The sequence below is a fragment of the Antechinus flavipes genome, chromosome 6 (genome assembly GCF_016432865.1).
Source record: "Antechinus flavipes isolate AdamAnt ecotype Samford, QLD, Australia chromosome 6, AdamAnt_v2, whole genome shotgun sequence".
In the NCBI taxonomy this organism is placed as follows: domain Eukaryota; kingdom Metazoa; phylum Chordata; class Mammalia; order Dasyuromorphia; family Dasyuridae; genus Antechinus; species Antechinus flavipes.
In genome coordinates, this window is record NC_067403.1 from 33406889 (window position 1) to 33433612 (window position 26724).

At 32.6% G+C, this 26724-nt stretch overlaps 1 long non-coding RNA gene across 1 annotated transcript in view; it reads left to right on the plus strand.

Annotated features, from left to right (window-relative positions):
- The window catches only part of LOC127540169 (uncharacterized), a 130438-nt gene extending 105342 nt beyond the window's left edge, over positions 1-25096 (plus strand). The window contains exon 3 of the long non-coding RNA XR_007948104.1: positions 24502-25096. This is a non-coding gene — a long non-coding RNA (uncharacterized LOC127540169). The remainder of the gene's footprint in view (positions 1-24501) is intronic.
- The last annotated feature ends 1628 nt before the right edge of the window (positions 25097-26724 follow it).

Genomic DNA, 26724 nt, shown 5'->3' on the forward strand with positions numbered 1-26724 from the left:
AACTTGAATTAATTAAGGACATTTAGATACTCTCTATCTTCCTTTGTATCAACTTCCTGTTAATGATTGTAGTTCTGCTGTTTCTCCTTGCTAGAGAAAACAGAACATTGCCTACCTCTCTTGTCAGTTATTATGTCACTCCCCATAAAAGTCCTATCTCATCTTCGATCCTCTCACAATAGCTAACACCCCCCCCCAAAAAAAAGACAACAACACTTTTTGTCCTTCTTCATTTTCCTCACCAGCCTGAACTCATTTTGAACTCATTTTATCCCCCTTCAAACTATTTTTTTATGATTATACCATGTTGTTGTTTTTATTGTTAGCTAACCTTCCATATTGCATTTTTTCAAATATAAGTTGGTTGATAATTACCTCTGTGTTCATATTGATCTTAGACAAATCCTATTTTTCTTCTTCACTGGAATTCTCTCCCATTTTGTCTTCAGAATTGCATTATGGATGTTTTCCCATCTCTTGGTGGTTGATTTTTCCTGTAGCTTTTACTTTATGAGGTTCTACATATTAAACAAATATTTTAAAATACATTTTTCTAAAATTTAGAGTACACATTGAATTCTGGCTTGCCTTCTTCTGCGTCACAGAATCCTTTCTTTTCAGAATTCCTATTATTTCAAATTCAGCAACAAGTTCTCTACTGTTGTTCAATTAAACCCCAAGTAGAATTCGTCTTTCTTAATTCCTTTACCTTCTGTAGGATTGAAATCACTGTAAGACAAGTAAAATGATTAGATGTTATAGTTTTGACACAGAAAGAACTCTGGTAAATTGTTTGATAATTGAAGTTCTCTATCACTGTTATCATGCTTCCATTTCACATTTACAGTTTGTTCCTTAAACTCATTTATTTCCTTTTTCTGTCCAAATCATCTATGGTATTTTCCTTTGTCCAAATCATGTCTGTTTCATCTCCCTTTACCCAGATACTCTATCATTTCTCTCTCTTCCAGTTTCAGAATTTCCTATGGGAGTGTAAATAAGTTTTTATTGTACCATGCTTCTCCCTTTCCCTTTACTAATTCTGTTTCTTTATATTAAATTATAGCCATCCACAGCCATAATCAAGTCTTGCTTTCCATCCCATGAAATCTTAGTGATATGTATATGAAGCTACATTTATCTCTTTGTCCTAAGACTTTTTCATTTCTCTCAAAAATCCAAAGATCAGTTAAAATAAATATAAAGCAAGCAAAATATTAGTCAGACAGAAAAGCACTTTACCATGTTATTATACAAAGAGATGAACTAGCCATGTTATTAGAGAAAATATAGAAGGACAAAAAAACTGAGTGTTCTTTAGTTCAGTGGCTCATGCAAGTGAATAATTGCATATATACATAAATGTCAATCCTTCAACTCTTGGCAATCCTCCCATTATGCTGAGAAACAGTAGGGTATATTTTGGGTACTCTTCCATAAATTAGGATGAATGTGGGTCAGACAAATTGATGAGCTATCTTGCTATTTATGATTCATATTAACAATAAGAAACAAAATACTTGAGGTTCTCATTTTTTAAGAGTTTGTGGGTCAGTGGTGAAATTCAATGAATTTCAAGCTCTGTTTATCTTTGTTTTTTAAAGGGAGAATCAGAAAAGTTTATTTGCAATTGGGTCCTTTGTTAATTTTTTTGGGGGGAGTGGACGTATGTATGATGAAAAGTAGTGAGGCTCTTCCCCTGCCTTCCTACAAGGATATGGGATCCAAGAATTACAAAGAATTATCTGCACATAGAGGAGATGTATAACCATTCCTGGTCTCCAAGGGTACGATTCCACCTTTATCTCCCTCTACCAGTGACAAGGTTGATTGACCAACAATCTCTGCCATGATAGTGTAGTGTAAGGGGCATAGGAGTATTGGATGGAATAATCTTGAGAGGCAATCTTCTTTTGTTTCCCACTACCAGTAGGATCAAATTATCCCAAAGAGACATATTTGTACAATTCTGCAAAAGGGGGAAGTCATTTTGAAATACAGCTGGATATCTTGATATCTAGAATCTCACCTACCCTTTTTCAAGTTTGTATGGAGCACATCACCAATCACCACTAGAGTAATAGGGCCTTGATTGCTATATTACAATTAAGTAGAGTACAACAATATGAGTTAAGTTTTATCTTCAGGTACTGACTGATAACATCTAAGTGGTAAGAAGTATCTAATTGAAATTGCCATTTTAGCAATTTCCAAAGGAGTTAGGTTGCCCTGTTCTGAGCTCCCTTCTTCCTGCTCTGAGTCATCAGTTCCTTATTATCCTTTCTGTTTGTCTTCTTCCTTTTCCCCCACCACCTTCTTCACTTTTATTTTCCTCATTTTTTGTTACTCACATATTCTCACTGATCCTCATGCTCATACAAAGCAGGTTAGGTTATATTTGGGGTTCAAGGTTTTATTACAGGAAGTAACCCAGATTCTAGAACTTCACTTTAATAGCATGACCTCTTTATTTCTGGAGAAAATTGAAGTAAAAATTGTTAATAAAAAAGCATCTGCTTGTGACTTAACAATATTTCAAAATAATATAAGCACCTGTAAAGATCAATAAAGAATACCATACAACTGACCATGTTTTGATGATTAGGGCTGTTTATGAAGAAGATTAAAATAGTTCAAAGGTTTTGTGATTCAGTTTTAAAGGTCTTTAACTATGCTAGGATTCCTAAAATATAATTTCTTCCAGTAAGATAATTGAATAAAATATTTTGTTGTTATTTGTAGAAATTAAGTAAGCATGCTACAATTGAAGGGCATCTGAAGACATAGTAGACAAGCAGATATATTTTCCTTTGAGGAATAGGAGAAATACTGTGATCCAGATTTTTGCCTGAATTAAATCAAGTATTGGGTTGATATAAATATCTCTTTGGCTGAGTTTCTTACTTTTTATCATTGAACTATGAAATCCATGCTCAAGAGGGAGCTTTCCAGAAATTTTCAGCTCTCCAGAACAACTGCTCCAGGGGTTCCATCAATCTAAAGTTTTACATTAGAGAATCATCACTTGGTTCAGTTGAAGGAATTTAGTTTTGTTTCAAATCTTAAGTATATATTTTTGAGTTAGAACAACACAGTTCCTTTTTATGTAATATTTATGACAAGTCATTTTGCTTTTCCTTTTAAAGTGGGAAGATATGTTACAATGAATTTCTTTTCCCTTTAGTTCCTTAAGGGAGCATAAGTTAGACAAGGTATTATTAGATCAATAGCGATGAAGGAGCCTGAGGTAGTCGCTATATTTCACATGGAAAAATGAACCCATGGCTATCCAAAGGACTAGAGTAGAAACAAAGAAGAAATCTTGAACCAATTTCAAGAAAGTTTATCCTGATATTTGAATCTCCTGCAAGACCTGGGTTGCAGATAAATTTCCATGAGTAGTTTAACTTTTACTGATTTGTTTGCTATAATTTAGTAAGAATCCTAATTTTCCTAGCTTCAGTCATATTGAGAGTAAAAAACAATGTTTGGGAGAGGTGGCAAATGCTTTGGACTATATTATTTTTTCCTATAAAAACTCTTTCATTTCTACGTAAAACAATGAAGTGAATTCCAGTGGAGAGAGTTCTAACTTTTAACATAATGCATGCAGCCTTCATTTTGTCTGTGTTTTATTACTTGTGGATAATTAGAACGAATCTTGCTGAACAGACATCTATCAGGAATCTTAGGGTACAAATAAAAGTTAACTCAAAAACAGAAAATCATTGAGATGAATGATTGCTTAACAGAAAAGGTCTCTAATATCACTCTAAAATTTAAACCCCTACATCTTTTAGGTCATTTTCACAGTATTATAATTAATTTACAATATAATTTTAAAGAGAGATTACCTGGGTGTATCTGCTTAATGTCAAATCACATTTTGACCTAAAACCAATTCTGAGGTTTTAATTTCTTCACAGAGGTACCTTATTTCATTGGCAGAAGCATGGTTACAGAATCACAGAATTTCAGGATCTGAAAGGTCTTGAGAGGCAATCTAGTCCAAGGTGAATGGGAAATTAAATTTCCTCTAGGCCAGGAGTTCTTAACAACTTTTAGTATCATGGATTCCTTTGGCAATCTGGCAAAATCTATGACTCCTTCACCAAAAAGATTTTAGATGCATAAGACAAAATATGTTGGATTATAAAGAAGCAGTGAAATTGAAATGATACTAAAATATATAAAAATAATAAATTCTCAGACCTCAGGTTAAGAACCCCTACCTGGGACATCTCCAACTAGTGGTCCAGGCCTTTGTTGAGGGGAAATTTATCATATCCTGGTGCAGCCCATTCCATTTTTGGACAGCTTTAATCATTTGGATATTCTTTAATAGTGAGACAGAAAGCTGACTCTTTTCAACTGTTCTCATTGGTCCAAGGCCAAGCGAAGCAAGCCTAATTATTTTTCATATGAAATCCCTTAAAAATTCTCTCCTCCTCTTTTCTGATGACCAAGCATCTCAAGTCTTTTTCAATTTATACTTACTTCATCATGGGTTTGACAATAAAGTAATTTTCCTCTGCATTCTCTAACTTCACATTGCCTTTGGAAATTATGGTGCCCATTACTGAATATAGTATTTTAAATGGAGTTTTATCATGGAATACAATTTTTCCATCTTATTTCCAGTTTATATCTGACTCTGCATATTATACTTAAAAATGCAGCCAAAGAACCCAAGTTTTTTTTTTCCCCCATTGCCACAGCATACTGTTGACTTCTAGTGAACGTACACAGTAAAATCCCCAATTTCTCCTCTCCCTGAAATAAAAGCCCTAGATCTTTTTTGATTTTGGAGAGGAGGAAAAAACATAGGATTTTATATTTTCCCTATTAAATTTTATATTGAGTCCTGGAATACTCTCCCAATCTGTTGCTGATATTTTTCTGACTCTTTCATCTAATGTGTTGGTTATCTTAATTGATTTGGTGTTAATTGTTAATATGATAAACATGACATCATTCAGCTAAATGACATCCATATAAAACTGCACAGAAACAAATATAGATTCCTCAGGCATTTAACAAAAGATGTTCTACAAGTTAACATTGACCCATTAAAGACAACTTTTCAATTATCTTACACACTTAGCCCCATGTTGTCCACCAATTTAGCTGTAGAAATTTGGCCAAAGATTTTGTTAAATCTATGTAAACTATGTCTTTAGTAATCTGTCCTCTAATCTTTTAGCATAGTAAGCCTTTCAAAAATGAAAAGTATGACATGGATATTAAAAATAAAGCCACATTGACTTTTAATGTTCTTGCTTAGTTTTTGAAATATTTGCCACCATTTTATCTATCTATGTATCTATCTATGTACCCAGTCCAGAGTACTGCTAACATTTTAGCATAAATGGAAGACTGCTGGTCAAGTTTCTTGGTTTGGTCATTTCAGACTTCATTCTTCTGTTTTGTTTTTTTGTTTTTGTTTTTGTTTTTTTTTTGAAAATTAGGATTGGTACTTCTGGGGTTGAAACAAGATGGAAGAGTGGAGGAAGCAACTGAACTTTTTCAACACTCAATTTCAAACAAATTAATGATAATTCCTCAAATTAAACTCAGCAGTAACAGAGATACCAAAAGTTGGGTGAGATTATATATATATATATATATTATATATATATATATATATATATATATATATATATATATATATCAGTAACAGAGATACCAAAAGTTGGGTGAGATTATATATATATATATATATATAATATATATATATATAAAACTTAGGAAGTCAGAAGGAGAGATCTGGGACACCAAGATGGGGGAAAGGAAGAATGCAAACTTAGAGTCAGTAGAATCAGTTCAAAGGGAGAATTATATACACACTCAGTTGGGAATAAAAATCTATCTTACCATACAGGAAAGTAGGAGAGAAAACAGATAAGATAAAGGAGGTGCTGATAGAAGGGGTGGTGGACTGGGAGAAGAAAAAGTCAGATATGAAATATTTTTGAGAATGGAGGAGAGAGACAGAAAGGGAGGAGACAGAGACAGAGACAGAGAGAGAGGAAAGAGAGAGAAATAGTATAGAGGGAAATATATAGTTAGTAATATTATTGTGAAAAAAATCAGACAGGTTTGTCTGATAAAGATTTCATTTCTGAAACATAAAAAATGGAGTCAACTATATAGAAATAAAAACCTTTACTCAATTGATAGTCAAATGATATAAACAAGCAATTTTCAGATAAAGTAATCAAAACTATCTGTCATATGAAAAAATACTCTAAGTCACTATTGATTAGAGATATATGAATTAAAACAATTTTGAATTATCACTATAAACTTATCAGATTGGCTAATATATAAGAAAATGAGAATGAAAAATGTTGCTGGGGATGTGGGAAAATTAAAATAGTAATGTACAATTGATTCGGTGGTAGGTACACTATTCAACATTTCTGAAGAGAAGTTTGAAACTGCCCAATAGGCTATAAAAAATCAAGCATGCCATTTAACCAAGCAATACCACTACTAGTTCTGTATCCCAAAAAGATAAAAAGAAAAATATTTATAGCAGTTTTCAATGGTTGCAAAGAATTGGAAATTGAGGGGATGGCCATCATTTGGAGAATAAATTATGATATGTGATTATGATTGAATATTATTGTCCTATGGAAAATGGTGAGGATACTCTCAGAAAAACCTGGAAACATTTACATGAACTGATGCAAAGTGAAATAAGCAGAATCAAGAGAACATTATAGACAGAGGGAATAATAATATATGATGGCCTACTATGAATATCTTAGCTATTCTCTACAATACAATGATTCAAGACAATTCTGAAAGACTTATGATGAAAGGTGCTATCCATTTCCAGAAAAAGATCTGGTGGAGCCTGAATATAGATCAAGAATACTTTTTCTTTTCTTTCTTTCTTTCTTTTTTGTTTGCTTTTATCTGTTTTATTCACAACATGACTTACTTGGAAATGTGTTTTTTATGCATATATATGTCTAACCTAAATCAAATTGTTGACTTTCTCAAGGAGGGGGGATGGAAGGAGAAAGTTTGGAACTCAAAACAATAAAAGAATGTTAAAATTGTTTTTCATGTAAGTGGTAAAAATAAAATATTAAAAAGGAAAAAAAAAGAAATTATCAGCTAGATCCCCATCCCTGTTTTTAATGCAAAGGAAGGCTGATTTTCTAGGGTCAAACAAAAATGATTCAGTTCTCAGAATGGTTATAATGGGATAAATATATCTTGGGCATATGTTTGAGCAATGAATAAATTGCAGAAAAATCCATTACTATATTACAAAAAAGGGATTATGCATTGTTTTAAAGAATCCAAAATTAAATTAAATTTTAGTAAGAAAAGTCTTAAAGTAGGAGCTATAGGCTCTTAGGTTAGAAAAGACCTTGAAAGGTCATTTAGTTCATGAGAGTTCTGGCTAGCCAGTCCATTCTCGAGTTTAACAAACCCAAACCCTTATTGTTTCTGGGAGCTATTCTAACCATGCTTTTCAATCAAAACAAGCAGTGTGGTATTTCTTTGTAGTGGTCTGCTCAGCAGGGACCTGAAAGTATCAGTCATTTTGATCACATTGCTATGATGGGCAGCGCTGACCCTGGATCGATTGTACTGAATGTACTGCAGTCCAAATTGCCTCTGGAGACTGAAAACAATATATACATTATTTTGTGCTGTTTTCTTGTATGGATTTTTCTGGGGGGCAGGCAGATATGGGGTAGGGGAGGATAAGATATGATAGCTAATCTGGGACTGTGATTTCACTGGCATAGGGATCTCCTGATGGAAAAACGATTTATAAGGATCAGCAGCTTATGTGTAACCTAATGTCTGAGATTTGCCTAAAGCATGGAGAAGTCCATAGTCATAGATTTAGACCTGAAAAGGATCCTGTTATTTTTCATGTAAATTATATAAAACTCAGAGATTAAGTGATTTGCAAAAACCATGTGTGTAACAAGGAAGCCAAGATTTAAATTGAGATTCCCTGGCTCTGAATCCAAACTCTCTTCTGTACCATTTAGTTAAGTGACTTTCCTATGGTCATCCAGCTAGGAAATGTCATTTGGGATTTGATCTCATTTCTTTCTTACTTCATCTCTAGCATGCCTTCTCCACCCAAGCCATCATCTATACATTTCCATGGAAACATTGGGCCCTGACCTTGGAATTTCTCTGGACTCAGAATAGAAATATTTTCTCCTCATTTTGCCTAGTTTCAGACCCCTATATCACTTCCTAGCCATTTCCATGCCATGGCATAAATCACATATTCCTTAACATCTATTCCCTTCAAAATGCTTCTTTATGTGGTGTTTTTCCCTCCAGCAAAATGCAAGAATCCTCAAATGAAGAGACTGTCTTTCTGGCATGTACTTGTGTACTTTGATTCTTTACGCAATACCTGGCACATAGTGAAATTATGCTAAATTATCTGTCAATATCTGTCTTCAATTATCTCTTTTTTGGTTTATCCCCTACCCTCCTGATTGACTCTTCTTTCATCCCACCCTTTTCCCCCTTCATTTCCCATATCTTCTTCCCTTCTTTCATCCATCATTTCATTCCACTCTTCCCATCATTATCATCAATCGTTAATAGGTAATATCCACATGGCACTTACATTGTGACAGACTCCTTCTTTCCTCCCTCTCTCCTTTTCTCCCTTCTTTCCTCTTTCCCTCCCTTTGTTTCCTTCCCTTCTCCTCCCTTTTTTCTTTTCTTCCTTTTTTCCACAGCAGTATATATTGCCTTTTATCACATAATGATAGCTAAAGAAAGAGTGTTTTAATATTAATAAGCTTTGGGGAGTCTAAAAATAAAGGACTTTATTAACATGTTGAAGGTAAAATAATTAACATACTATAGAAGTTGACCTTTTGGCAAGATGTAAGTGATTTATTTATGACTTGAAAGTATTGAGTGAGGTAGTATTTTACATTTTTCTTTTTTAGTTAATTATTTTAAAAGGACCATTTCCTACAATTTAGGATACATAGTCAACCTTGATAAGGATTTTTTTTTTTTGCATTTATTTTTATCTTTGATAAAGAGAATGACCTTATTTCCCTTTTTAGAATGCCAACTTTTTATTCTTTAAATTCAGACCTAATATTCTACTTGTTACTTCCCTTTCAAGTACCCATGGTTAGAATATCTTAAGACATACTGGTAGATCAGGTAGCCTGAGTGGGTGAAGTTACAGTCACCTGAACTATGGTATAAAAACATGTGCCATAAAGAACACTTTTTAATATTACTTTTTATTGATTCACATATTTTCAATGTACTCAATAGCACTTAGGCACTGATTTTGTGATAAATCAAGTGTTCTTTGTTATGGTGAAGGTTCAAAACCCCCCAGTGGACAGGCTCACAAGAGTCCCAATTTCAAATCTTGCCTATGGCATATATGTTACCTGTCTCAGCTTTGCCAGCTGACCATTACAGTTGACAGGAGACATAATCTATATTTTGTGAATTAAGAGATTTCCCATTAAGAGAAGTTCCCTTGGAACTTTTTCATATATAGCTGATAATTAAGTTAATAAAACACAGTAGACACGGTTACTAGATTACTAAGTTCATCCCTTGTCTCCTTCTACTTCTCCCTCCTGGAAAAAACAGGAAAAGAAAAGGAAAAAAGAAAAATAGCCTTCAGGGTAAGTGAAATCTAGCATAGACAGACTTCTGGCAGGAGTGTTATTTTATTAGAAGCATGAAATGTGGCAGCCTTGGCTGCTACTAGAGCTGCATGGCAATGGAGGAAACACTGTTATCATAGAATTATAATGCCCATGTAAACTGAGCTGCTTATCCCTTGATTTCCATAATTATGACATGACAATGGGTGTCTCTTTTATGTTTGTCAACAATGTTGTTGAGTGATATGTTACCCTTTCTAGCACTTCCTAGGTGACAGACTTCCAGACGAGGCTACATAATATAGTAGGATTAAGATCAGAATTGTATTTGGAAAATTTGGGTTTAAATTCTTTGTCAGTCTGAAATCTTGGGCTAGTCATAGCACTACTTCAGCACTCAGTTTCCAATCTTGTACAAAAAGATTATTGGACTAAACGAACTTTAGGTTACCTTTCAGCTTGAATTTTCTTCATTTATGAAACCCAAGTTCAAGTGTGTAGTTTTTGCTTACCAGTCTCTTTTCATTAGTGGAGTCCTTGGCTGTCCATTATAACTTGACTTTTCGTACCTGAGTGAGGGACGATGGTTGGATGGAGAGCTTGGTAGAGAAGAGAACTTCCTTTTTCTTCCTGTTTAGAGAGAAGACAGGTGGAGTTCCAGACTTCTTCAGGATGAACTTCAGGGAGAGAGAAAAAAAAAGACTTTAGAAGATATATATATATATATATATATATATATATATATATATATATATATATATATATATATATATGTATATATATATGTATATATATATATGTATATATATATGTATATATGAGAAAGCAGGCAACTCATCTTGTCTCTGATTTCCATTTTATCTCTTTTAGAGTCTTCAGAGAAATTCTCTTTGAGTGAGATTGCCTGAGGTCATTCTGTCTCTGTTTCTTTTATTTGTTTCTGTTTATTTCTTCCTCTCTATCTTATCTGTCTTTGTCTCACCCTCTCTTTATGTCTGTGTCTCTGTCTCTGTAACTTTCTCTCTCTCTGTCTCTATTTTTCTGTCTTTGTCTCTTAGATACTCTGACTCTTTCTCCTGTCTTTTTGTCTCTTTCTCCCACAGGTTTTCAGTAGGAAAACTCATTTCTCCTGTGTACTATTTTGTATACTTTAATTTTAAAAATTACTCTGATTTCTGTGTGCATCTACTTGGATAAACAATTTGATTTACTATTCTCTATTTGTGATTTTTTAAAATCCATGGGTTTGTTTAACTAGTAATGAATGGGAAAGAGGCTAGCCTTAAGATATGTTTGGGAAAATTCATCTTCCTTTAAATTTTTTTAAAATTTAGTATTGTACTTTCCCTCAGGTACATATAAAATAATTTTTAACATTCACTTTTAAAATTCTGAGTTCCAAATTCTTTCCTTCTTTCCCCATCCACCTGAGCAGGCAAGCAATTTCATATGTAGTCATTTAAAACATTTTTATGTCATGTTGTAAAACAAAAGATAGACCAAACCAAAAAAAAAAAAGAAAAGAAAGAAAAAAACCTCAAAAAATAAAATTAAAAAAGAATGCTTCAGTTCATATTTAAACACCATCAGTTCTTTCTCTGGGTATGGATAGTATTTTTTATCACAAGACTTTCACAGTTGTCTTGGATCTTTGTATTGTTAAAAAGAGCTAAGTTATTTGCAGCTGATCATCTTATAGTATTGCTGTTACTGTGTATACAGGGCATTTCAGTTTACATCAGCTCAAGAAAGTTTTTTCATATCTTGTGAGACATTTTTGTTAATTTCTTATAGCACAATAGTATTCCATCATATACTACAATTTGTTCAATCATTTCTCAATTGATAAGGATCTTCTCAATTTCTAATACTTTGCCTCCAGAAAAAAAAGTTGTTTAAATATTTTTGTGCATGTAGTTCCTTTTTATTTTTTATCCTTTTTGTGTGTTATAGGTCTAGCATTGATATTGTTAGGACAACGATTTTACATGATTTTATAGTCCTCTGGGCACATTTTCAAACTGTGCTTGTAGAATGGTTGGATTTGTTTACAACTTCAAAAATAGTGAATTAATAATGTCTCATTTCCCTCACATTCTCTCAAACATTTATCATTTTCCTTTTTTGTCCTATATTAATCAATCTAATAGGTTTACGAGTGAGTACCTCAGAATTGTTTTGATTTGAACATCTACAATCAATAGTGAGTTAGAGCATTTTTCCATATGGCTGTAGATAACTTTGATTATTACATTTGGAAACTGTATCTTTTGATCAGTTGGAGAATGGCTGTTATTTGTATAAATTTGATTCAATACTTTGTGTCTGAGAAATGAGGCTTTCACCAGAGAAATTTGCACTATTTTTTCACAATTACTATCGCTAAGTATATTCCTCCATTCTCCATTTATTTTACTTTCTCTGCTTTTAAACTGTCTCTTCTCAAAAGTCTTTTGCTTCTAATCCTCCCCCAAACTGATCTTCTACTACTCCTTCCCTTCTCATATGCCCTTCTTCTTCTACTTTGCAGTAGGGGATAGGATAGAATTATTTACTTAATCGAGTGTGTATGTTACTCCCTCTTTGAAACAATTCTGATGGGATAAAGTTCATTCATTCCTTTTTATTTCCCTCCTCTTCCCCTCCACTGTGAAAACTTTTTCTTGCTTCTTTTATATTAGACAATTTTCCCTTTTTTACCTCTCCTCTTCCCTTTCTCCCAGTATCCTTTTTAGCCCCTGAATTTAATTTTTTGGGGAATATCACCCCTTCACATTCAACAAACATTTTTGCTCTCTGTCTGTATGTCTGACTGCCTTCATAATGAGAAAATTCTTATGAGTTACAAGTACCATACCATGTAGGAATGTAAACAACTTAATCTTTATTCCCTTATGATTTCCTTTTCTGGTTTACCCTTTTATACTTCTTCTGAGATCTGTATTTGAAAATCAAATATTCTATTCAGCTCTGGTCTTTACATAAGAATATATAGAAGTCTTCTAATTCATCAAATATTCATTTTTCTCTGAAGGATCATACTCAGATTTGCTGGGTAGGTGATTCTTTGTTGTGATTCTAGCTCCACACTATTTAAATTGTTTTTTTTTTTTTCCCTAACTTCTTTCAATATTTTTTCCTTGACCTCAGAGATATGGAATATCTATGTCATAAAAGAAATTTGATAGAACTACTTTGCTTATTTTTCCAAATAGTTCATATAGTATTGGAATTAATTGTTCTTTAAATGTTTAGCAGAATTACTTGTAAATACATTTAGCCCTGGAAAATTTTTCTTAGTGAGTCCATTGATGGCTTGTTTAATTTTTTTTTCTAAAATGGGGTTATTTAAGTATTTTATATACTCTTCTATTAATATGGGCAATCTATAATCTTTTTTGAAAAATATCCATCAATTTCACTTAGATTGTAAATTTATTGGCATACAATTGAGCAAAGTAGCTCCTAATTATTTTTTTTAAATTTCTTCTTCATTGGGGGTATAATTTTTGTTTTGATAATGGTAATTTTTTCTTTTCTTTTCTTTTTTTTTTATCAAATTGACCAAGTCTTTGTTTTATTTGTTTAATTTATTTGTTGAATAATTTTTTTTTTATTTTCAACTTTTTCATTTGATTTTCACAATTTCTAATTTGTTATTTAATGGGAGGTTAATTTATTATTTTCACTAGATTTTTAAGTTGCATGCTCAATTTATTTGTCTCTCTCAATTTTATTTATGAAAGCATCTAGAGACTTAAAATTTTCACCAAGAACTGATTTGACTGCATTTTATAAGTTCTGTTATGTAGTATAATTCTTTTAGATCTTTTGGATGAGGTTATTGATGATTTATTGTTTTAGCCACCCATTTTTAGGATAAAATTATTGAGTTTCCATTTACTTTTGTGTATCATACTTGATTTTTTTTTTATCATATCATGATCTGAAAGGACACATTTATTATTTCTGATTTTCTGCATTTGATTCTGAGGTTTATATGTCCTAATATATGGTCAAATTTTTTTTGCATAGGTGCCATATACTGCTGAGAAAAAGAAATATTCTTTCCTGATCCTCATTCAATTTTCTCCAAAGTCTATCATACTTACTTTTAATAAAATTTTATTTATCTCCTCAACTTCTTTCTTGTTTATTTTGTGGTTAAATTTATCTAATTCTGAAAGGGAGAGATTGAGATCCCCTTCTAGTAATTAAGGTGTCTATTTCTTTCTTCAACTAATTTAATTTTTCTTCTAAGAATTTGGATGCTATACCTTGATATATTTTAGTTTAGTTAAGTTTAGTATTGCTATTAAATTTTGATAATATTTCATTATTTATTGTATCCTTTATCAAGATGTAGTTTTCTACTTTATTTCTTTTAAATTAGATCTATTTTTGCTTTTGCTTGATCTGAGATCAGGATTGCTATCCCTGTTTTTTTATTTCCTTCTGTCCCCCCTTCTATCAACCTTCCCTTTTCTTTCTCCTTTCCCTTCCTACTTCCCTTTAGGGTAAGACAAATGTCTATACCCAACTAAGTGCATATGTTATTTCTTCTTTGAGCCAAATTTCATGAGATTGTTTCAAACAATGCTTGTCCCCCTCCTTCTTTTCCTTTAAAAAAAAGGTCTTTTGTGCCTTGTTATGTGATATAATTTACCCCATTTAACCTTACCTTTCCTCTTCTCCTAGTACAATTTTTTTCCATTTCTTAATTTCTTTTTATATCATCACATCCAAGTCAAATTATACCTACTCCCTCTGCTCATGGATAGCCCTTCTAACTACCCTATTAAGGATACAGTTCTCAAGAGTTACAATATTATTTCCCCATGTAAACAGTTTAACCTTTAAATAACATTTTTATTTCATATTTCCTTTTTATGCTTCTCTTGAATCTTATATTTGAAGATCAAATTTTCTGTTGAACTCTAGTCTTTTCATTAAAAATGATTGAAAATCCTCCATTTCATTGAATGTCCATTTTTTCTCCTGAAAGATAATGTTCAATTTTGCTGGATAGCTTATTCTTGGATATAGTTCACATTTCTTTGTGTTCTGGAATATCATATTCCTGGCCCTTTGATTTTTTAATGTGGAAGCTGCTAAGTTCTGAATAATCCTGATTGTGCCTCCTTGATATTTGAATTGCTTCTTTCCAGCTACTTGCAGTATTTTCTCATTGACACCATCTTGGCTCTTCCCATCAATTTAAAGACTTTTTGTTAATTTTTCCTAAACTAGAAAAAATTTGAGATTCTGAATGGGCAATTCACATGTTTCCCTTATCATTTACCAGGCAAAGAAAAATGAGACAAAAATGGCAGTCCCCTTTCTATGAATATTACTCTTGGCTAATCCCATTGTAGGAGTTATTATAAGACACAACTATGGATTTCAAAAGAATTTAAAAGGAATTCATATGTGAAACCCCTGTGATCCCATTTGTATGAAAACTCTCTCACCGATGCATCTCATAGTCCATCTTAGACTTATAGTAATTGATATGCATGATTTTGAAAGGTTTTCCATGGCTTTCTCATAGTTCCAGAATTGGTGAAATTTCAGAGGCAAGTTTTGAACTTGAATTTTCCTGACTCCAAGACCAACACTATTTGCTTCCTCTTGACAGGGATTCATGATATATATATATATTCCACAATATCATTCCATATAACAAAAACTATGAGTCACACTACTACATTGCTACTGCTACTATTCCTCGTTAGTTGCATAGCCATGGGGCAAGTAGTTTAACATCTCTGTGCCTAAGTTTTCTTTCCTGTGAAATGGGAATCATAATGTTCATTTCCTGTGTTTTACTATGAAAAAGAGCTTTTTAAACTTTAAAATGGTATTTTAACTGTAAGGTATTATATAAATGATTTAATATGGAACAGAGAACACACACATAATAAAAATAGTGTATATATATATGTGTATATATATATATACATATACATGCATATATACATGTGAATTAAAATGGAAAAGAAAACATACATGTATATATATTCTTTGTGTGTGTATTATATCTATGTGTATATGTATATAACAGACATGCCCTGTTATTTTCCATTTTAAATGACATATTAAAAAATCTTAAAAGTATCACTTTAAAATTTACAAAGCATTCTAGTAGTGAAGCACAATACACATCTATTCTCACACATAGATCTATCTCTTTGATTCTTTATATTTCTTTCTCTCTGTACACACACATACAAACACAACACACACACACACACACACACACACAGAATTTTATATTCTTAGGAACATAGGCATATGAATATGTTAAGCCATCCTTTATTTTCTACGTGGATTGTTAAGACTTTTTCTAATGAATTAAAAATATGCATTTCCTGTTGGAGTCTAACCTTTTCCTACATTAGGTTTTAAAAATAACCAAAAGCCTTTTAAAAATCTTCTTCCACTGAGGGTTTCTTCCCCCTGCCCCACCCTCAAAACCTTCTACTTCTATTTCAACAGTTTTTCTCCATAATAATACCTTTCAATCTCAATAATTCTCTCTACTCAATTTTCTGTTTCATTTATTCCCCAACATCAGTAAGCTTTTGACCTGTTCTATCCATTCCACATTTCCTTATGCTTCACCTTCTATTCTTTTCTCCCTTCCACCTGCCTTACAGATTCCTCACTTGATAGATTCTTCCCTCAGGGTCTGTTTCTTACATTGAATTCCAGGTGAATCATCCTCCCCCAGCAAGTTTGGAAGCTTCTTGCCAGGCCAGCTTGTCGGAAAATCTTAAAACCCAAGTTTCCCAGAATTCATTATTCAGGTCTGTTTCTGGGGAAACTTGAGAAAATTCAAATGTACTGAAAGACTTAAGGGAAATAGGAGTACTCTGGTTTGTTTATGAGGACAGTCACTAAGATGAACTCCTTGAAGGAAAGGATTGATCTGTTGTTGTCACTCTCATTCCAAGTTCATAAGATTGGGAGCTCTTGCATGGGAAAGGATCTTAGAAATTGTCCAGTCCAACTGCCTCACTTTTTAGATTGAAAAATCAGGCCCAGAGAAGCTAATTTGGCAAGGTAGATAGCGTGCTGGGCCTGGAGTTAACAAGAATTAAGTTCCAATATTCTCTTAGATACTTACTAGTTGTGTGATTCTGGACAAATCACTTCACCTATCTGCCTTGGTGTCTTTAATTGTAAAATGAAGATAATAACTTCTCATATCTCCAAGGGTGGTTGTGAGGATCAAATGAGATTATATTTGTAAAGTGATTAGCATATATAATGCTTAATAAAAGCTTGTTTCCTTCCCCATCCAAGGTTTCACACACAGCATAAGTATTACCTTCAATTTTCATTCAATATTTTAAGAAAGATGGAAGGAATCAAATGAAAGCTGATCATGATTGAAAGAGACATCAAAATCATTCACTTTAGGAATCAATAATATGGATTGGGGATGTTCAATCTAGAGAAGAGAATGTGTGGGGATCTTTGGGGGAAATTCTAATAAAACGTAATAATTATTGTCAAATATTTGGAGGAGTATTGCCAAAAAGAGGGATTTGTCTTTTTCTGCTTAGCTACAAAGGGAAAAAGTAGGAGCAATGAACACAGAATGAAAAGTAACTGAATTTGGAGGGTGAGCCAAGATGGTGGAGAAAAGGCAAAGATCTGACTGAGCTTTCCCAAAATTCCCTTTCAAATAACTTTAAGTAGCACCTCAATACAAATTCTGGAACACAGAACTCATCAAAAGGATAGTTTTCCAGTCCAAGACAACTTAGAAGCTCAGCAGGACAGGTCTGCCAAACCATTATTATAGTGGAGCTCAATCTAGCATAGGTTTTATTAGCACAAAAATGAGCCCCAGCAAAACAGTAGCAGACCTATTGGCTGACTAAATTAGTGGCAGCAGTGAAGATAGTAAGCAAATTGGACAATTGGTCAAAAGATTATTGGAGTCCTATTGATGGTACAAAGGGCAAGACTTTTGCATTATACATTCTCATATCCATTTATATTGCTGAGGCAATTGGAGTTTATGACTTACCCAAGGTCTCACAGCTAGGAAGTGTTAAGTGTCTGAATCCAGATTTGAACTCAGTTCCTCCTGATTTCAGTTCCTTCCTGACCAGTACCTATCTACTGTATCACCTAGGTGCCTCTCCATGTATATATTTTGAAAATAAAAGTCTATAATTAAAAAAAAAAGATTCATTTATGCTTTAAGAGGTTGTTGTTTTTCTATATAGCATTTCCATATTGTATTTTGTCAAAAAAACTTTTACATATATCTATTAATAGATTTTTAAAAATTTGTTAATATCATCTATTATTTTTGCAATCCTCCTAATATTGAACCAACTTTGAATTCATAATATAAATCCAATCTGGTCATGGTGTATTAAAAAAAAAGTCTCCAGCTTTTGTTTGTACTGTAATCACCAATTATAAGCACCTGAGGATCATAAAATCATGGATTTAGAGCTGAATTAAGAGTTTCTTAACCTCAAGTGCCTGAATTTTCTTAAAAAAATATGTTTTGATAACATTTCAATATAACTGGTTTCCTGTGTAATTAAACTTTACTTCATTTCATGCATTGAAAAACATTATTCTGAGAAGCATTCATAGACTTTGCCAGATTTCCAAAAAGATCCATCAAATACACAAATACAGACACATTAAAAGTCACTGCCTCTTGAAAACAATGATTGTCTTTTGTTTCTTTTCATATCCCCAGCACTTAATACTGTATCTGACACATAATAGGTGCTTAATAAATGTCGATTGTCTAAAAGCAATCATCTTTTGGAGATTATGTTATGAACATAAATATATCTTCAACAAATTTCTAACCTTATAAAATATGAGATCTGAGAAGACAGAGACTGTTTCATTTTGGCCTTTGTATCCTTAGGAATAAGCTCAGTGCATGGCACCCAGTAGATGCATAATAAATATTTGTTGAATTGAAATTTGAATTAGAATTTTCTTCTCCAAACATATCATGGCTAAAGTATTCTTTTGGATCCACCTGTATATACTAGAGTTGGAGACACTATAAATACTCTTGTCCCATCTCTGTTCTCTGCTTATTTTCTTATGTCTGACTGGAGTTCTCAACCTCGCCTTGTATACTTGCTTCATGCCAGTTTGCCAGTTCCTGCTGATTTAGCCTGATTCCCTATATTTTATTCTTTCATACTTCCCTATTTCTTCTCTCCTTCAGCCTTCCATAACACTTTCAATTTTAAACATTTCAGCTGAGAACCTTTCTTCATGCTTTACTGAAAACAAATGATCATTCATCAAGCCCTTCATTTTCATTTCTTCTTTCCTTATATCTCTTAGACATCTTCATAAGCTATTTCTTCTTTCTCCTCTGTCTGACATGAAAAGGAGACCATATCTCTTGTCAAAAAAACACATGAGAATTAACCTTTGATCTCATTCTTATCCATTCCCTTCTCTAGTCTTTTATCTCCAATGTCAAAGTCATTCTCTAATGTTTAATCTCTTCCTTTCTCTGGGGTGCTTCCCTGATACCTACAAAAATGCTCATGTCTTCTCCATCCTTAAAACATTTTGAGTTGTTATAATCATACCCAATGACTATTGTACAATACTCTATCTTCAAATATCAGACATTTCCTATTAAAAAAATACTTATTTTTAATTTATGGAAAACCCCCCCCAATTTCTATAACAGTATAATAAAAAAATGATTACACATGAAACTGTACATTTTTTATGTACAACTTGCTATTCTTTTAAAATATATAATAAAGTCATCATGTAAATTTATTGCTTTTTGTATTTCTTTCCCCTTTTACCTTCTGTTTTCCCCCAACCTGGAAATGGCTACTATTAGATATAAATAGTTATGTGTATGTAAAATTATTCTGTATATACTTTTATTTATCAGTTCTTTTTATGAATGAAGGTAGTTTTTTTTTTTTTTCGTTATATATCCTTATAGATCATTTGAGTAGAAATTTCAGACATTTTCTCTGGCTAGTTCTTATGTCTAGGCTGCTTTCTTTTCTCATCTCTGCCTTGTGGATTTCCTGGATTCTTTAAAGACCCAACTAAAAATCAACCTCTTAAAAGCCTTTCCTAATACTCTTAATTCTAGTGACTTTCTTCTGCTTACCTCCAGTTTATCATATGTGTATATTTATCTTATATGTTTGCACATAGTTGTTTGCATTTACCTTCCTCATTAGGTTATTTGATTTTTGAGGATAGGGCTGTCCTTTGCCTTTTTTTGTATTCTTAGGGCTTAATATAGTACCTGGAAAATAGTAGGAATTTAATAAATGCTTACTGTCTAATTGGCAATATACTTACTCTTTAAGACGTTAGAGTATGATACAAGTTTTTATGCTTCTCTCTCCTCTGCTTTTTTATTGAAACAAGAATTTTCTTGATCTACCCTTTTTTCCCCTTACTGCTGCCCCTCACATTGTTACTCAGGATTATCAGATTTTTCCTCTGAGATAGGTTGAGACTAGATACCAGTGACACATTTTATAGGAATGGAGACCAATAAAATGAACTAACTCAAATGAGTTCAGTATAGAAGCAAAATCCCTTGCATTTTTAGTATGCTTTCAAGCTCCTAGGTTGATCAAAGTAATAGTAATAAAAATAAAAATAGTAGGAAGAAAAAGCAATATAAAGAATGATATAAAAATGAGCTCTGTGGGGATGAAGAATTTTCATATAGATTCAAAGTCATTGAATGGGCTGTTTGGAATATTATTGTTGTCTTCTAGGAAAAAGCAAGTATTTCCTCCCTGTCTATTCCCAGTTTAGCCTGTAATAATCATTACTATCTTTTCAGTGAAGTAATAGACCCTCTTCCTTTATGGTTCTTCCTCTTGGAATTGTGTCAGTAGTATGAGTGGACTGGTGAAATGAGCAATGCTATTTGAATTGGGTACCTAGAATTACACTGTTGGGTCCATTCTGGAATCCCTTGTAATATTATCATCAATAATATTCATTTCCCTGCTCAGGTTGAATTTTTTAGAAGATAAAGTGACATTCATGTGTCAGAACCTGAGAGACAAAAGATTTCTTCTGGCTGGATGTCTGAAAAAGAAACAAGGATCTCTTTTTGCTTCTGAGATTAGTTTTAACATTTTCCTGCCACTCATTTTGCCCTGCTAACATTACAGACTCTATAAACATATAGGAATGTTCTTATGCAATGAAATCACACACAAATATGTGTCTAAAATGTGATTTCTTTAATACATGATAACCAAATCATGTAGTAATATAAATATTTTTATTTAATTCAATAAGGACTAGCTTATTCATTATTATGTCCTATGCATTAATAATGGCTGTAACCCAAGGCTCCACTATGAGCCCTTTTAATATCTACTTTTGTAGCTAAGGAATTGTCTTCAAAGTCAAGAAGTTCTGAGCTCAAGTGTAGACTCTGATACACAATGATTATATAAGTTTGGGGAAATCATTTAAGTTTTAAATGTCCGATGCAAATCTCTAAGGCAATAAATTGCAAAAGAAAGACTGAATTGCACTGGTAGAGTGGGTGTTACCTTATTGGGCAGGACATATTTTTATATACCTATTATGTGACAGAATCTATGTTAAGCAATTTTACAAATTTCAACCCTCAACTCTGCTAAGTAGTTGTTCTTATTTCCATCTTGCAATTTAGGAAACTGAGGAAAACAGATACTAAATGGCTTACCCAAGGCCACACTGCTAGTAAATAGGGTTAACTCAAATCTTCTTAACTCTAAACCCAATGCTTTATGCATTGTGCAACCTAGCTATTGATGATTACTGAATTTACATGTCTGGCTCCTACCTCTATGAAAGACATTAAGGTATATTAAACTCTTACAAAGTAGTAGAGGGAAAGAGGGTCTTGTGAACAATCTGTATAAGATACAATCAGAGAAAAATGAAATAGGGAACTCTGTGGTATTAGTACACTTTGAGATGGCAGGGGATTTCAAAGGCTGAATTAGTCTGGTGAACCTCACTGAGGAGTCTTAATCCAAAGAAGTGGTTAAGTTTTTGTCTGTACCCCAGCATAAAACTATTGATTCAAATGTAAGGCAATGGGAAAAGAACTTATCTCTTTGGTTAACCTTGTCTAGCGAGGTTTAAGCATAGAGCCATTAACTCATGCAAGTATTTGGCTAAAAACAACCCCCATAAAACAAATGATTTCACTAAACCGTTGCATTCAGATTCTTAGAAAACTTTAAGATAAGATTCTGAGAGACAATCCATTTGATTCCTCTTCATTATGCTGACTTGAAAAGGGAATCCCAGGAGAAATCCATCAGTACAGAAGACTTGTTTCATAGGATGAAAAGGAAATTAATGATTAATTGACCAGTTGAAATTCTAAAGTTGCCATACACTCTTCACCACTACTGATTTATCCTTTCAGAATGTTCCCTTCATTCTCCTGTGAAGAATAATTCACTAGCATCCCATAATTACTTAGGTTACAGATCTGTAGCTCTGATCTGCATTGTTTTACTCCCATTAAGAAATATTGACTTTGAAGAGGATTTTTTTTTTTTTTTGGTTTTTATCATTTACTTTGAAAAAAGGAGAAACAGAGTATTTTGCTGTGGCAGGAAAGACTATAGTTGGGCAAGGAGGAAGGACCCACGGAACCCAATGAACCCAGTGGCATTGTAAATGCATTTTTTTTCTCTTAAAGAATAAACAAAATCATGTTATGAAAATATCTTTTAATTTATCTGATGGTGACTAATGGAAAAATGCAATTTTGTTGTCTCAAATTTGCTTATTATTCAGAGGTAAGAATAATTAAAAGTACACTTAGAAGTAATATACTGAAAAGAATACTAAATCTGGAGCTTCATTAACAGAATTTGGATTTCAACCTTACACCATTAAGGTGATCTTAGCCCAGTCACTTAGCTTCTTTGGACTTAGCTTATTTACTCATCTGTAAAATGAGGGTTGATCTAGATGTTCTTTCAGATCCCTTCATATTATAATTATAGCATATAAAATTCTCAAATTTCTATGCTGGGACTTAGAAAAGGAAGAATTTCAGGATTTCCATATTTTCAATTTGCAGTAGCAAACCACATCACACTTACTTTTATTTGCAAAGTGATTATATTTCCTTTGAATTTTTACCATATTTTAAAAATGTAAGGGGGAAAAGACTGAAAATAAACCTGTTTTTTAATTGATATGAGGAAATCAATTCACGCTTTTCAAAATTACCGAGATAATAAGAATTCACATTGACTCAGTACTTGAAATATGCAAAACACTTTAGAGACAATAACCATAAAAGGGAGTGTAATTTGGTAGATGAGGATATGGAAACTTAGAGTACTGAAAAGTCTTGCCTAAAATAATTTGAAAGCATCAGAGTCAGGATTTGAATCGAGGTTTTCTGACTGTGTGTGTAGCAGTTTTTCTACTTATACTAATAGAAGGAAAAAATGAAATTATGAAATAGCAATTAGAGAAATCTACTTTTCCCTTTCAATGAGAAGGTATATATTATCAAATGCTTTGCCCAAACCAAAGCAAGAATGGATTCTCATGGATGTAAGACCTCCTAGAGAATAAAGCTGTCATGCTAGACTCTGTTATTTGGATTGAAATGTATAGATTGACTCGTCAATCACCACAAGCTTTTACAGTGCTTTATTTTCAGTCAGGAGTCATAGGCATAATTGTGCTTTAAAATACTTTGAGATCCCCACATCACAGAAATTTTTTTAGCTTGTTATATCATCATAGATATACAAACAAAACCACAAAATGCAATTGGATTTTGAATCCCCTCTAAATTTGCTTCTGAGATCAATATAAAAGGATGCAATTAGTGAAAGTCATTTCCCATGCACCTGTCAACTCATTCTTTTTATGCTCACAAGATATACTTTACTTCCCCCCAACATCATCTCAGGAAAAGATTTATAATGGTTCTAGACAACATTTCTTTTTTAAATCCATAAAATAGAGTATAGCATAAATAAAGGGGAGAGCGTGACTTTTGAATCAAACCTATTTTAAAGTTCAAAGAAGTAAATAAACTGACTTTTAAAATATAATCTTTTCATCTTTATATCTTGTTCTCAGAGAGTTAGAAGCACACAAATCAAGTATGATTTAAAAGTGATTGTGTTTATTGATTAATTGACAGATAAGTTAAATGGTGCTACATTTGTAATAGAAGAACCTGCATTTGATTGTTGAACCTCAACTTGTTAGCTGTGATACTGTGGGTCAGTCACTTAACTTGTTAAGTTGCTTTCCTATAACAATGCACTACCTGTGTCATGGAACTGTTGTAAAAGCTAAACAAGTTAATACATTTGAAACCATTTAGGAATTTTAATTACTTTGTGATTACCTTTTTTCAATTTAATTTTATGGATTCCAATCTTGACATCAAATTCATGAAAGTATCTATATTCATTTATCATTATAGAGACCACTAATTCATTAGGAGGTATATCCTCTTAGAATGGAAGCTTCTTGAAAGCACAGACCAGGAATGTTGTTGGTTCAACTGAGACTATGAACTGAGACTATGCAATTGGCAAACCTTGAAGTCTCTAATTTTCTGCACAATCTTTGCTGATATTAAATGATTTCTGGTTTATTTTAAGAAAATATTTATGTCTTATTAAGTGAATTAGCATTTGGGGTAACACTATGTATTTTTATAGTTTCATTATATGTAATATATGTGTACGTATATAAAACATTTAAAATATGATTAAAGATAAATGAGTATTTTTCACTTTAAAATACATCCTTGAAATATACTAAAATTGGGCTGATATTTGTTTTGCTTCTTTTCTTTTAGGTGAGTGAACTCAGGACAAGGTCTATAATGACATTTTTAGCTGAATTTCCAAATCTTGGTGATATGATTGTCCTCGAATGACAAGGCACAATTTGCAAATGTCCTGTGGTGGGAATGTGCTGTGTGGCTTCATCCTGGCAATTTGATTCAGCCAATTAAACAGCCCCTGATGAGAAACCCTAGGACAGGAAGCCCTGCCAGAACCATGCCCACCAATTCTATAGTTTGCAATATTTTCCCCCAAAGCCTCTATGCAATTGCTTTTATATTGATCATTTGAGACATGGCCATAGGAAACTGGTTTGAAAACTGAAATGTCAGATCATTTTCCTGAAAACATAGCAGCTTTTTCCTGATTAGAACACTGTAAGAAAGTATTTCTTGTAGTAGTACAAATCTCCCAAGGTATCTCTTATTCTAAATAATAGGCCTTTTATAACTACTTGCCTAAAGATATCACACTGGTAATCAGTGGTAAGGAGTGAATGTACTAGCATAGCAAGCTATCAGCCCACCATCCCCAAACATGGTCAGCCTAATAAATAGGGATTTAGGTAATTTCTTCCATGACTCTCTTGAATTCTTCTTGGTATAGTTTAATCTCTCTGTCTCTCAATTGGTCAATTAAGAAACTGAAGATAAACTTTTCCTACACTAGAGTATGTTTCGTATTTAAAGACAACTATGAAATTGCACCTCAGCTTTCTTATCAGCTAAACATTTCCGATTCCTTTAAGTTTATTTTGTAGGGCTTGTTCACTGACTTTTTAAAAATATATATTTTTTTTTATTTTGAAGTGAAACTTGGGCTTTTTGAAAACATCCAACTCGTTCCATGGCAACCAGTATTCTCTGATAAGGACTTGATAGCTAGGAGCATGTCCATAGTCCTAGCACATCTATGAAAACATGATTCTTTTTGTTATGTTATTGAGAATATTTACTAAAATATTCAATCACTGAGTCTTTATTTAAGAATCTCCCATTTGCTAGCCAGGTATAATGAATTGAAGGCTGGCCTTGGAGCTCATGGATTCAGGTTCTTCCTTTGGCACTTAGTAACTTGTGATACTAAATGAATAATCTGTAGGTCACTCCAATAAAAGCAACAGCAACAACAATTAGAATGACTAACATATATGCAACATCTCAAAGTTAACAAAGCATTATGCATTATCTCTTTTGATGATGACTCAGGGCAGACAAGATGGCAACAAAAATTGCTAGAGGGAATTTCCTATTCGGTATCTCTCTATACCCAAATCCTATTGCCTACATGACAAACATTATGTTTTGTATTGGAGATATAAAGACAAAATATAAAACATCCCTTGGTTTCCAAACCTTACTTTCTATAAGGAGGAGATAATATATGTACAATCTATGTGAATTATCTACAAAATGAATACAAAATAATTGGGGATGAGAGGTCTAGAAAAATTTGTTTTTTTGACTTTCTCATTTTTATATCCAGCCACCTGAAAAAAATCATCAGTGGAAATTGATCTTTCTTCTGAGGTCAGTAACAAGCACTGTTGTAACCTTTTAGAAACTGTGGATTTACTTTAATACATTTCTCAGGTACAGCCTGCTGATTCTTCCTCACACAATATTTAACTATTATGGCAAAGACTTACATGGCACATAATTCTAAAGGGGTTGAATGTCTTCTATTTTCATTCTCTTATCTCATATGCTTCCTAAAAAAGAGTTGTTTACATGGTTTTTCCAAGATTCATCAATAGATTCAATAAGCTTTGCCTGCCTTTTACTTTTTAGATCAATTGCCATTATGGCAATTATCATTTGAAAATGTTGTGATATTTAAAGCCATTTGGCAATAGAAATGGTTTGGAAATATGTTTGTTATTCTGTTCATTTTTTAAGGTTTTCTTAAAAAGGTTTTTTAAGGTTTTCTTTTTTTATTATTATATCAGAAAATTTAAACTTTAGTATAGATGAATGAATAGAAATTCATTCATGAGTTTGAAATATAAGACATGTAAAATGTATATATTTATATGTGCTTATATGTATAAATATATGTATGTGTTTATACACATGTATCTACATATATACACACATGTGTTCTCTTATTAGTAAAGAGATTGCATAGTTTTTCTTACTTGGACAATGATACTCAAGAATGATTAGAGGAAAAAATTGCACAAGGCAGAAGAAATTAGGGGAACTTTGATGCTCCCAAAAAGGAGATGGATCCAG